This window comes from Carettochelys insculpta, chromosome 16 (genome assembly GCF_033958435.1).
Source record: "Carettochelys insculpta isolate YL-2023 chromosome 16, ASM3395843v1, whole genome shotgun sequence".
Taxonomy (NCBI): Eukaryota; Metazoa; Chordata; order Testudines; family Carettochelyidae; genus Carettochelys; species Carettochelys insculpta.
The window spans coordinates 19899683-19910123 of NC_134152.1; positions in this window are offsets into that span (position 1 = coordinate 19899683).

Genomic DNA, 10441 nt, shown 5'->3' on the forward strand with positions numbered 1-10441 from the left:
ATCAAGGCACCTACTATGCCATCCATTTTCTGTCCTCCAATTCATCGGCTGAAGCTTTTAAAAACAGCATTTCCACTAGGTGATTTCACAAGCTACTGTATATGACGTGGTATGCAATCAGAGGAGAAGACCAAGCCTGAAATTGTAGATTAGTTTTGGTCTACATTAATACTAAATTGCCTCATTCTCCCTGTGACTTTGTGGGGTGTTTTTTTAAGAGAGATGACTTAAAATTAGAGTTGAATTAACATTCAAGATATGTTTTGGGCCTAAAGTTGGCTGGCTTCCAGAATGTTTCACAAAGAGACAAGAACAGCAGGGGAGATAGCAAAAGTGGTATGAGGGGAAAAAAAAGAATAAAAGTAAATTAGTGAGTGGGAAGGAACGCAGCAATTGCTAGATTGCTAGTCTATAAAATATTCTTTAACCAACACAGGAGGATATGTGAAATAAAGGTGTTCCTCGGCATGAGTTTGGGGTTTAGATTTTTTTTCCATTTTTTTTTAATTAGCTGAACGAAAAGGGCAGAATTTATGTGGGGGATGCCATTTTTCCCTTCTGGAATTTTTTTTTAATTTGAAATTTCAACCTTTGAATTTTGAAAAAATGTATTGAAAAAATTCATAGGTTGGAAAATGGAAAATTGCACAAAGGGGCTAATGATACTTTTCATGATTTCATACTCTGAATTTTGTAATTACTTTGAAGTTTTAAAAGAAAGGAGAAAGATTTGAACAAAGGAGAAAAATGATCTGGGCAAGCTGGAGAAACAGTCTGAGGTAAAGACGCTGAGGTTTAATACGGACAAATGCAAAGTAGTCCACGTGGGAAGGAACAACTGGTTTCATGAAAGCAAGTGGGAAGTGACTATGTAGGAAGGATTATTGCAGAAAGGCATCGAGGGGACCTGGCTGCAGCTGGAGGAACCCCAACAGCCCTGGGACTGGAACACATGACCTATGAGGGAAGACTGAAAGAATTGGGTTTGTTTTAGTTTGGAAAAGAGAAGACTGAGAGAGAACATAACAACTTTCAAGTGCTTAAGAGTGTTACAGGCTGGAGAAAGAAAAATTATTTCCCTTAGCCTCCAATGATAAGACAAGAAGCAATGGGCTTAATTTGCAGCTTGGGATGTTGGACATGAGGAAGAACTTCCTAAATGTCAGGGTGATTAAGCACTGGAATAAATTGCCTAGCTAGGTTGTGTAATCTCCGTGACTAGAGATATTTAAACTCAGGTTATACAACCATCTGTCAGAGGTGATCTAAATGGTGAGTGCAGGGGGCTAGACTTGATCACCTCTCGAGGTCTCTTCCCCATCTAGTATTCTGTGATATAGGCTTCATGTGAGAGAGCTCAGCAGTTTGTTAGTATTCTGAAATACATGCTTGGCAGATGTCTCTAGAGTAGAGCTATGCCAATAACGGAAATTTTGATTTGCTAGCACTTCTGAACAATCAAACAATTTTTTTTGGTCGGTCAAATGAAGAAGAAAATTGGCACCTTGGAAAAGTCCACATGCAAACAATTGAGGCAGGTAGAAACAGAACAGTTCGTTTTGACCCAACTCAAATGTTCTGTTTTGTTTTCGGGAAGTTTGATGAAAGTGAAAGATGAGTTTTGCAAGTGGTCAGACAAGGAGCTGATGGCAGCACTGTCCTATAGGATGATTAGGGCACTTTCTTAGGATGAGAGATTCTTGGATTTAATTCTGCTCTGCCTGGTATAGAGAAGAAGGGATTTGAATTTGGGTCTCTCCCATTGCAGCCTACTCAGCAGGTGCTGTGATATTTGGGCAAGGAGTTTTCTCAGGCCCTACTATTAAGCTGTTCTACTTTGTATAAACAATTAGTTACTGGAGTAGAGACTTGAACTTGGGTCTCAAATTTCCTAGATCAGTGGCCTACCTCCTGGCAATAGAGTCACTCCATTCTATTTTTCCAAGTCCATGTCCAATAACTATACATTGTTATGAATTACTGTGAATTGCCATGCTGGCTGAAGTCCCTACTGTAATTTGTAAAACATTAGTTGACTTTATCTGGATGTTTGATTAAGTTTTGTTCAAAAAACATTGCCCAGCCCTTCCCGTTCCATCCATGGAATTGCCTGTAATCTTGACCACAGGTCAGGAAAGGGTACAATAGCTCCTTGTGGCAGAGTGCCCTTTCTCTGGGAGGACACTGTGGACATATTTCCCTGTCCCCTTACTCCAGGAGGCAATACTGCCAACTTACGTGATATGATTGTGAGTCTTGCACTATTTGGTGCTTTTCTTTGAAGAGCCAGCTACTGAAAAGTGACCTGGGCGAATCTCAGCTTTCATTTAAAAGAAGGACAGTCCTAATGCACTTGCTTGTGGAGAAAAGCTTGATAATATGGCCTACCTGTACCCTCCAGGCTCAGAAACCAGAAAGTAAATCAAAAGGACCCAACTTTTGGGTGGTTTTGTTGAATCTCATGATTTTAAATCCAGACTCATTATTTTGGGGGAATGAATCCTGGTTTGGGTATTGCTAAGTACTGAAACAGTCTCCTGGACCATACTTGTAACTGCAACCTTTTAAAAAACAGAATCCGTGAGGGGCCTGGAGGGAACACAGGCCTTCTGGCATTGAGACCTGCACCAGGAGAAACAAGGAGGAGGGCTCTCCCCTGTGTACTGCTGTCTGGTAGAAGATACTGAAGCAAGAAATATGGGGTATGTACTTCATCCATTCTGCTTGCAGATATTGGAATTCTTCAGAGAGATGCCAGTTCCTGCTGACTTATTGTGCCCAGTCTGGTAATTTGAGCAGAGGGAAGGGGGCGATGGAGAGGATCTTCACAGGGGAAGTCGAAAAATAGCTCGGTATAGGATGGAAGCTTAGGCTTGCATACTTGCCGTTACCATTCATGCCAAAACCTAGCAAGAGGTAAATTTGGACTCCCTTCAGAGTGAGAGCTGGAGTGAGGGGCAGGCTGTCCAGAGCAGGCTGGGAGCACCATCTGCTTCACAGGTGTAATGAAGATGAATTCATGTTTGAGAAGCACCTTGAAAATGGAAAGTGCTAAGTCTTATCAGGAGAAACAAAATCTGACAAAAACAACATCACTCTGGTCTTTGAAAGCTGACAAAGCATTGGCTGTCATGGTCAACTGATAATGACATAGAATTGCATCATATTAAAAGTATTTGAAAGGGTACATTTTGTAGCTGTAAATTCATTAAGATTGCTCTACTGTTCTTTTTACCCTGTCACTTCTAGTTAAAGCTTCTCTGTGTTTTCAGTGCAGAATTGTTAGGCATATTATGCTGGGGCTGCATCAAGCATCCATGCCATCTGTCGTTTAAGTTGACTCATCAGCCCATGTAACCAATGAGGCTCTGTTTTCAGTGGTAAGCAAATATTCTATAATGCAGCAGTAACTGATTAATTGGATTCTTTAGGATATGTCATGCTTCACTCAAGAATGTTTATAGAAAAAATAGCATTTGACAGTTTTCTTTTTTTTCCCCCACTTTCTCCTATGTTTTTAATCGGTTTTCATTCAACAAGTACTTTCCTTGCGAAGAAAACGATGAATGAACAATAAATCGTGAAAGTATTGTTTGCAAATGAATTTAACATAGAGTAGGATTACACATGGGCTGAATGTGCAGCTTTACTATGTATTGAAATGTGGATTTGTTGTTTGTTTTCAAATTACTAGCCAAAGGAATTTGTCCAATTTGGTTTTCAGTTTGGTCCATAAATTAATAAACATTCTGACTAATAAGCATAATTAAACCAAGAGAAAATGCAAATAAGATAATGCAGTGTGCTATGACTGGAATACCATTTTGCAACTATATAGCATACACAGGCAGCACAAATTATTAATGCATGGGGTTTTTTTCCTCCGGAATACCAAAGAAAATATGAAGACTTTGCTGTTATGTTTGCTAGAATCTGCTAGAAAAATATGTGCAAATAGCAGCAACCTTTGCAGCATAAGAATTGTTTCCTCCAGCACTGTCTTTTTCGGGTAGTCAGACAATTCATCTACACTCCGTTCTTTCAAGTTAGTGAATACAGTTAAACCTGCCTCCCCTACACTGGATTTGTCAAGGTGAGCCCAAACCAGTTTTCTACCTTGTTATACAGAACAGCCAACAGAAAGTAGTTTTATCTAAACGGTACAGGTGTCTGGCAGTGACCAGAGGGTCAAAGAAAATAACTAAATAATGATGACTTCAGAGCAACCCACTGAAAGAAGTATCACAGCTATTCTTCTCTCTCTGGATTTAGCATCTTCCAAAGTTCTCCCTCTTGGTACTGTTGGAACCAACATATTTGCAGCAGGAGCCAGATTTCTTAATGATTTTTCTAATTGTTACAGCCTTACCCAGTAAGTATGTGCCTTAGACATGGTAGTGTTTGTATATCAGTGTTATCTAGTAAAAACTGCACGTATTTCTAGTGGTAGTGGCACTGGTGAATGAGTGGTTAGGGACTCTGTCAAAATATTACCGAAAGCTATTTCAAAATGTAACCTGTTTTGTCAGTCATATTTCAACAAACTCTAATTCCCTTTCCTACTACAACGGGTCTATATGTGAATTAAAGTACTTGTATATGGTAATATGGTACCAGAGCTATCTGACTGTGCTCCCACTAAAGTCAACAGCCATTCATAAATCTTAATTGCCCATTGAGAGAAGTAAAAAACAAATCAACAGGGCGAGACGAATACCCAGAAACCAGCTACTCCAAGATAGCCCTCCCCTGAAAAAAAACAATAACAGAACACCACTTATTATTACCTGAAGCCCCCAACTCAAACCACTGCAATGCATCATTCAAGACCTAGAACCTATCCTAAATCATGATGCCAGACTCCAAACTCCTAGGTGACAGGCCTGTTCTCTCCTATAGACAACCTCCCAACCTTATGTTCATTCTCACTAGCAACTATAGGCTATACCACAATAATACCAATCCTGGAACTTTTCCTTGCCACAAGCCCCATTGCCAACTTTGTGCACATACCTATTCTGGAGATACCATCACTGAACCTAACCACATTAATTACAGAATCATGGGCACATTCTCCTGTTCCTCAGCTAACATCATATATTCCATCATGTTCCAGCAATGCCCTCACACATTGTATATAGGGCAGGCTGCAAAGACTCTTCACCAAAGAATGAATGGACATAGAGCAGACGTCAAAAATCTCCGAATACACAAACCTGTCAGCCCCCACTTTGATGGAGTGGGCCATTCTGTTAAAGACCTGAGAGCTTGTGTTCTGCAGAAAAGAGCCTTTAACAACCATCTACAGAGAGAATGTTCGGAACTAACAATCATATTCAAACTCAACATATTAACACATGGTTTGAACAGGGACAGCAATTACCTGACCCATTATAAGGACTCTTCCACACTTACTTCCCCACCCCATGCCTCCCCTCGCTCTCTGCTCTTCTTTCTGATTTGCCAATAATGACAACAATTTTTCTGATTTGTCAACCTTGATAACAATTTTTGGACTTCTGTGCTTTATATATTGAGTCTGTTCTAGTAAGGCCATAGATCTGAAGAAGTGGGTCTGTCCCACAAAAGCTCATCACCTAATAAATTATTTTGTTAGTCTTTAAAGTGCTACATAACTGCTTTTTTGTTTTGATAAAATACAGACTAACATGGCTCTGTTACAAAAGTCAAAAGGAGATTTGCCACTGAGTTCAGGGGAAGCAGGACTGGGTCCTGCATGGTTGTATTGTGCCCTATGAAATAAAAATGAAAGCCACAAAGACCATTGTCAGAAGCCCATGAGATTACCCAGCAGTCTGTTAACTTAACAGGACAAAATGGAGTGCTAAAAGGGGAAGGGACATCTTTATGGCAGAAAGGGCATATATATTCCAGGAAGAAGGTCTGGCTTTTGGCAGGCCAGACAGTGGTAGAGCCCCTTCAAGAAAAGCAAGCCCTTAGATGTTCTTAAAAGGCTTCACCAAAGCATATGAGAATCTCAGCCTCACACTGAATATCAAAAAGACCAAGATGCTCCACCAACCCTCACTGACAGTGTTAGGGTTAGACTGAAGTGTTATAGCCTGTGTGTGATTTATTTAAATAGACTCCATTTTGTATTCTGTTTTCAGAAAGGATTCCCTGTATGGCTTCCATTTTGAAAGATGGCTGGGGATGTGAGCTCGTCTTCTTCCCCCAAGCAAGACAGGGAAATTAAGGTGCGAAAATTAGGGTGTGGAATTGACCTTAGTCTGCACAGAGACAAGAGCATATATAAAGGGGTGGAGCCTGCCCTTCAGGGCCTTTTGCCTCAGTTTGGTTGCTTCCTCTGTGGTACTCTCTAGTGTCCCTGGTCAGAACTGGTAGCTAGGGCAATAGCTGCATGCTGCTGGGCCTTGTAGGCCAGTCTGACAGAGAGCTAGAGAAAGGCTGGCTGATAGCTAGGGCAGTAGTCAGAAGACTGCTAGGCCTCGTAGGTCAGTCTAATTTAGTTTATCTTATTTTATTTCTGGTTAAAGAGACTTCATATACACTCACACACATCCTGGAAGACCATTTTCTTCAGGCATTCCCCACACAGGATGGAGAGTCAATTGTAGAAGAAAGAAGACAGAGGAAGATCATGCCCTTGCTCGACAGTTCCTATCTCCAGCCCGGAACATCCCTGAAGGCTAAATTCCTGAGTTCTCCTTTTGCCTGGGAAAAGGTGCCATCTGATTCGTCGTCTCTGTGTAATTTCTTTTGACGGTTTAACTAAGCTAACATCTGAGCTGTTATTTAGTATATTCTGTATGCTCTAGGGAGTCTTATTTCAGTGTGTTGTGTCATATTGTTATATAGTTAAAATAAAACCTTGTCATACCTTGTCATAACTACACAGCAATTGATGATAGAGGCAGAGAGGGTAGAGCCTTGCAGACCAGCCTGTCTTCTGACAAGTTCTGTGATTCTATCTGTCTTGAGCTAACAACAGGACAACCTCATATACCTTCTATTGAAGTCAATGGAGAACTGCTGGAAAATGAGAACCATTTCCATACCTTGGAAGTCATCTTACCGTGAAAGTGAACATTGATGTGGAAATCCAGCATTGTCTGACCTGTACAAACTCTGCTTTCACCCACCTGAGACAAAGGGTCTTTGAAAACTGGGACATCTATGCCAAGAGAGAGGTCTTTGTATACCATGCAGTGGTTGTTCCAATGCTACTGTACACCTAGGAAACCTGGGCAACATACAAATGTCACATGGTTCAGATGTCTGATCAGTGTCCCCAACACAGATTGTTTGCCAAGTTGAAGGAAGGTTAGAGGCACACTGGGGGGCCAGTGGAAGCGATATAAGGCCATGCTGAATGCACACATGAAAAAGTGCAGCATCCGTGTCAACACTTGCGAGAACCTTGTCCAGGACCGTCCCCAGTGGAAAGTGGTAGTCCGTGAGGCAGTGGCACAATCTGGGAGATCCCACTGAAGTGCAGACAAGGAGAGGTGGAGAAGAAGAAAATAATGGCAAAAACTGCCCTTCACTCCTCCAATAGCTACCAACACCTGCCCCATCTGTGATAAGACCTGCAGCTTCAGAATTGGGCTGATCAGCCATCAATGGACTCACACATAGGAGGGTGACATGAAAACTTCCTACTCATTATCGAGTGACCATGAAGAGTGGATTTACAGAGATTTTTAAATGTGCATGCTGTGTGCTAGGTGCTAGACCAAAGGGCACACTACAGTTCTTTAAATAGTTGACACGTGTTTAAAGTGTTGCATCAGTGTTACCATGATGTGCCTTGCTTTGGATAAGATATTTACAATTTAAAGGCTGAATCCCATCTCTTCCCTCTTCTTAGTCCTTTTTATCAATGTATTCATTCCTTTGCAACCATGTAAGGATTCCTGAGACACACCTGAGAATCTGGACTAGAGAATACTTAATTTTTGTACTTTTACACAAAAGGTGTGCCTAGTGCAGCGCATTTACAACTTATTTCTGCCAGGAGTTAAGCATCTGCAATATCCGTGGTGCTCAGCTCACAAGAGGCATTCAACAATTTGCAGAAAACATACTCCTAACCCAGGGGAAATTGTTTATTCCTACAAAAAAAGAGCAGAAAAGACGCTCAGGTTGCATGTGCACTATGAGATAAAATTGAATTTAAAGGACGTAGCTCGACTTTAAAACATCACAGTCTTCAGAGTAAATGTTGTTAGCTTGATTTAGTCTGCCCTAATATTGATAGCAAAATGTTGATATTAACAGACGGGTATAGCGTCAATCTCGAGTTTAAAATGCCTAATCAAGGTTAGTGTGGAAGCACCAAGTCTTTCATCTGAACTTATTAGCCTCCACAAGTGTCCCCTATGTATCCCACAAAATTATGTGCTGCACCTGGCTTCTAGCTCCCCACTGCCAGCAGGAGCCAGGAAACTGACCAGGGCTGCTGCATTCTTGCCACGCGGAGCCAGATACGGCAGGGCCAGATGGCTGCAGCTGTGCAAGGCCAGGCAATCCACGGCCAGGCAATCCACAGCCAGGCAGCTCCTGCCACACAAGGCCAGACTCCCATGTGCAGGTGCCCACCCTGCAGGTGCCCTTGGCCACCTGAGACCAGGTGCCCCCAGCCTGCAGGCTCCAGCGGCTCTTGCACCGGAGCTGGTGAGTGGCAGAGTTTGTTTGAGGCTTTTTTTGCGGGAAGGGGGTGGGAGGCTGTGAGGAAGGTGTTTTGGGTGTTTTGGGGGGGGCGTTTTTTTGGGAAGTTGTTGCTGGGGTGAGACTGGAGCTGGGGGAACCTGCCAGGAGGGGGAGTAAACCCCCTCATTTAACAGACTATTGGGTAGGATGGACAGCACTTCCCCCCCTTAGTCCATTAAATGGAAGCTTTACTGTACTAGTGGGAACAAGGAAACTGACCAGGACTGCTGCACCTGGCTCAGAATGTGGGGCTGAGGGAACTGTGGGATAGGTTCCCACAATGCACTGCTGCAACAGCTGATGTTTGGTGATTCCAGTGTGGAAGCAATATGTTGAATTTCTTGGGAGCCTGTGGGAAGTGCAGATACTCAAAATCAAATTAAAAACAGCATTATAAAATTGATTTTAATACATTTGAATATATCTTGTTATATAAATGTAGCCTCAGCTTCCAAGATCAGTTCTCTCACAGAAGCACAAGGGAATTTGCACACAGAACTCATAGCAGCCTTAACAGAAGCTACCCACATATATGACAAACAGATCCCTGTAAACCATGTTTATTAAAAAAAATCCCTAATGGAATTATTCTTTCCCTTTACAAAAAAATAAAAAAGCAATGTCACATACCAAAAATCCCTATATTATGCTGTTATTCACACAGCCAAAATTCCATTAAAACAACATTAAGGTTCTGTGATCACCAGAGAAGAAAGAGGAAGAAAGAAAAATCGCAGTGATGAAGAATGAAACAATTCATACCGTACCGTGTCCTCTATTACCTGGGCACTGAGGGGGGGCCGTTTTGACAGATTTTTCCTGCACCCCGTTGTGCCAGGGCATTCAATGAAATGTGGTTTGTTCCACCCCCAACTGTGAATTTCTTTGCCTTTGTAGTTTCACATTAAAGCCTTAATGTTCTCTTATTGCCATTTTTAAAGTGTGAATAAAAACAGTTGTAGGAAACATTACTCTTAAGAAAATGCTCTGTTTCTCCAGAGATCCTGCTTGGGCAACTTTTGTTGTCTTTAGACACGTAATGCATAGCAGTGGTAGTTTTTTTTAATCTAATACATTGTCTACGTCTACACTAGCACACTACATCGAAGTAGCCTATGTCGAAGTAAGAACATCGAAATAGGCTACTTCGACGTATATCGTCTACACGTCCTCCAGGACTGGAGCCATCGACGTTCAACATCAAAGTAGCGATGGGGAACGTCGAAAGGAGCCACCCCGGAAGGAAATGTGGAGCATCCACGCACACAAGTACCCTCTTTTGAAATAAGGGGCTAAGAAAGCCCGCAGACGGGGTCGCAGAGCAGACTAGCCCTTCCGGGGCATCTGCAAGCTGCTCCCTTAAAGGGCTCCTCCCAGACACACTCGGCCTGCACTGCACAAGCCCTGCGTTGGTGATACAAGCCTCACAGACCTCAAGCCCACAGACATGGCCATCCAGCAGCAGCTGGAAGCCCTTCAAGCCACCTTCCGCGGAGCAGGCGCCCTGCTAGACACTGCACAGACAGCCACCCAGCAGCTTCTGGAATGGGAGCCCTCCCCAGGGGCACAAGAAGATGCCCCAGACCATCAGGCCCTCCTGCCCCCTCCCCCCCGCCGGGTGCCCCACCCACTCTGGAGCTACCCCTCCAGCACTGAGTGGTGGGAGCACCTGGTTATGGGGGAATGGAACTGCAGTGGCTGCAGAACTTCCACATGAGTTGGCAGACCTTCATGGAGCTCTGCCAGT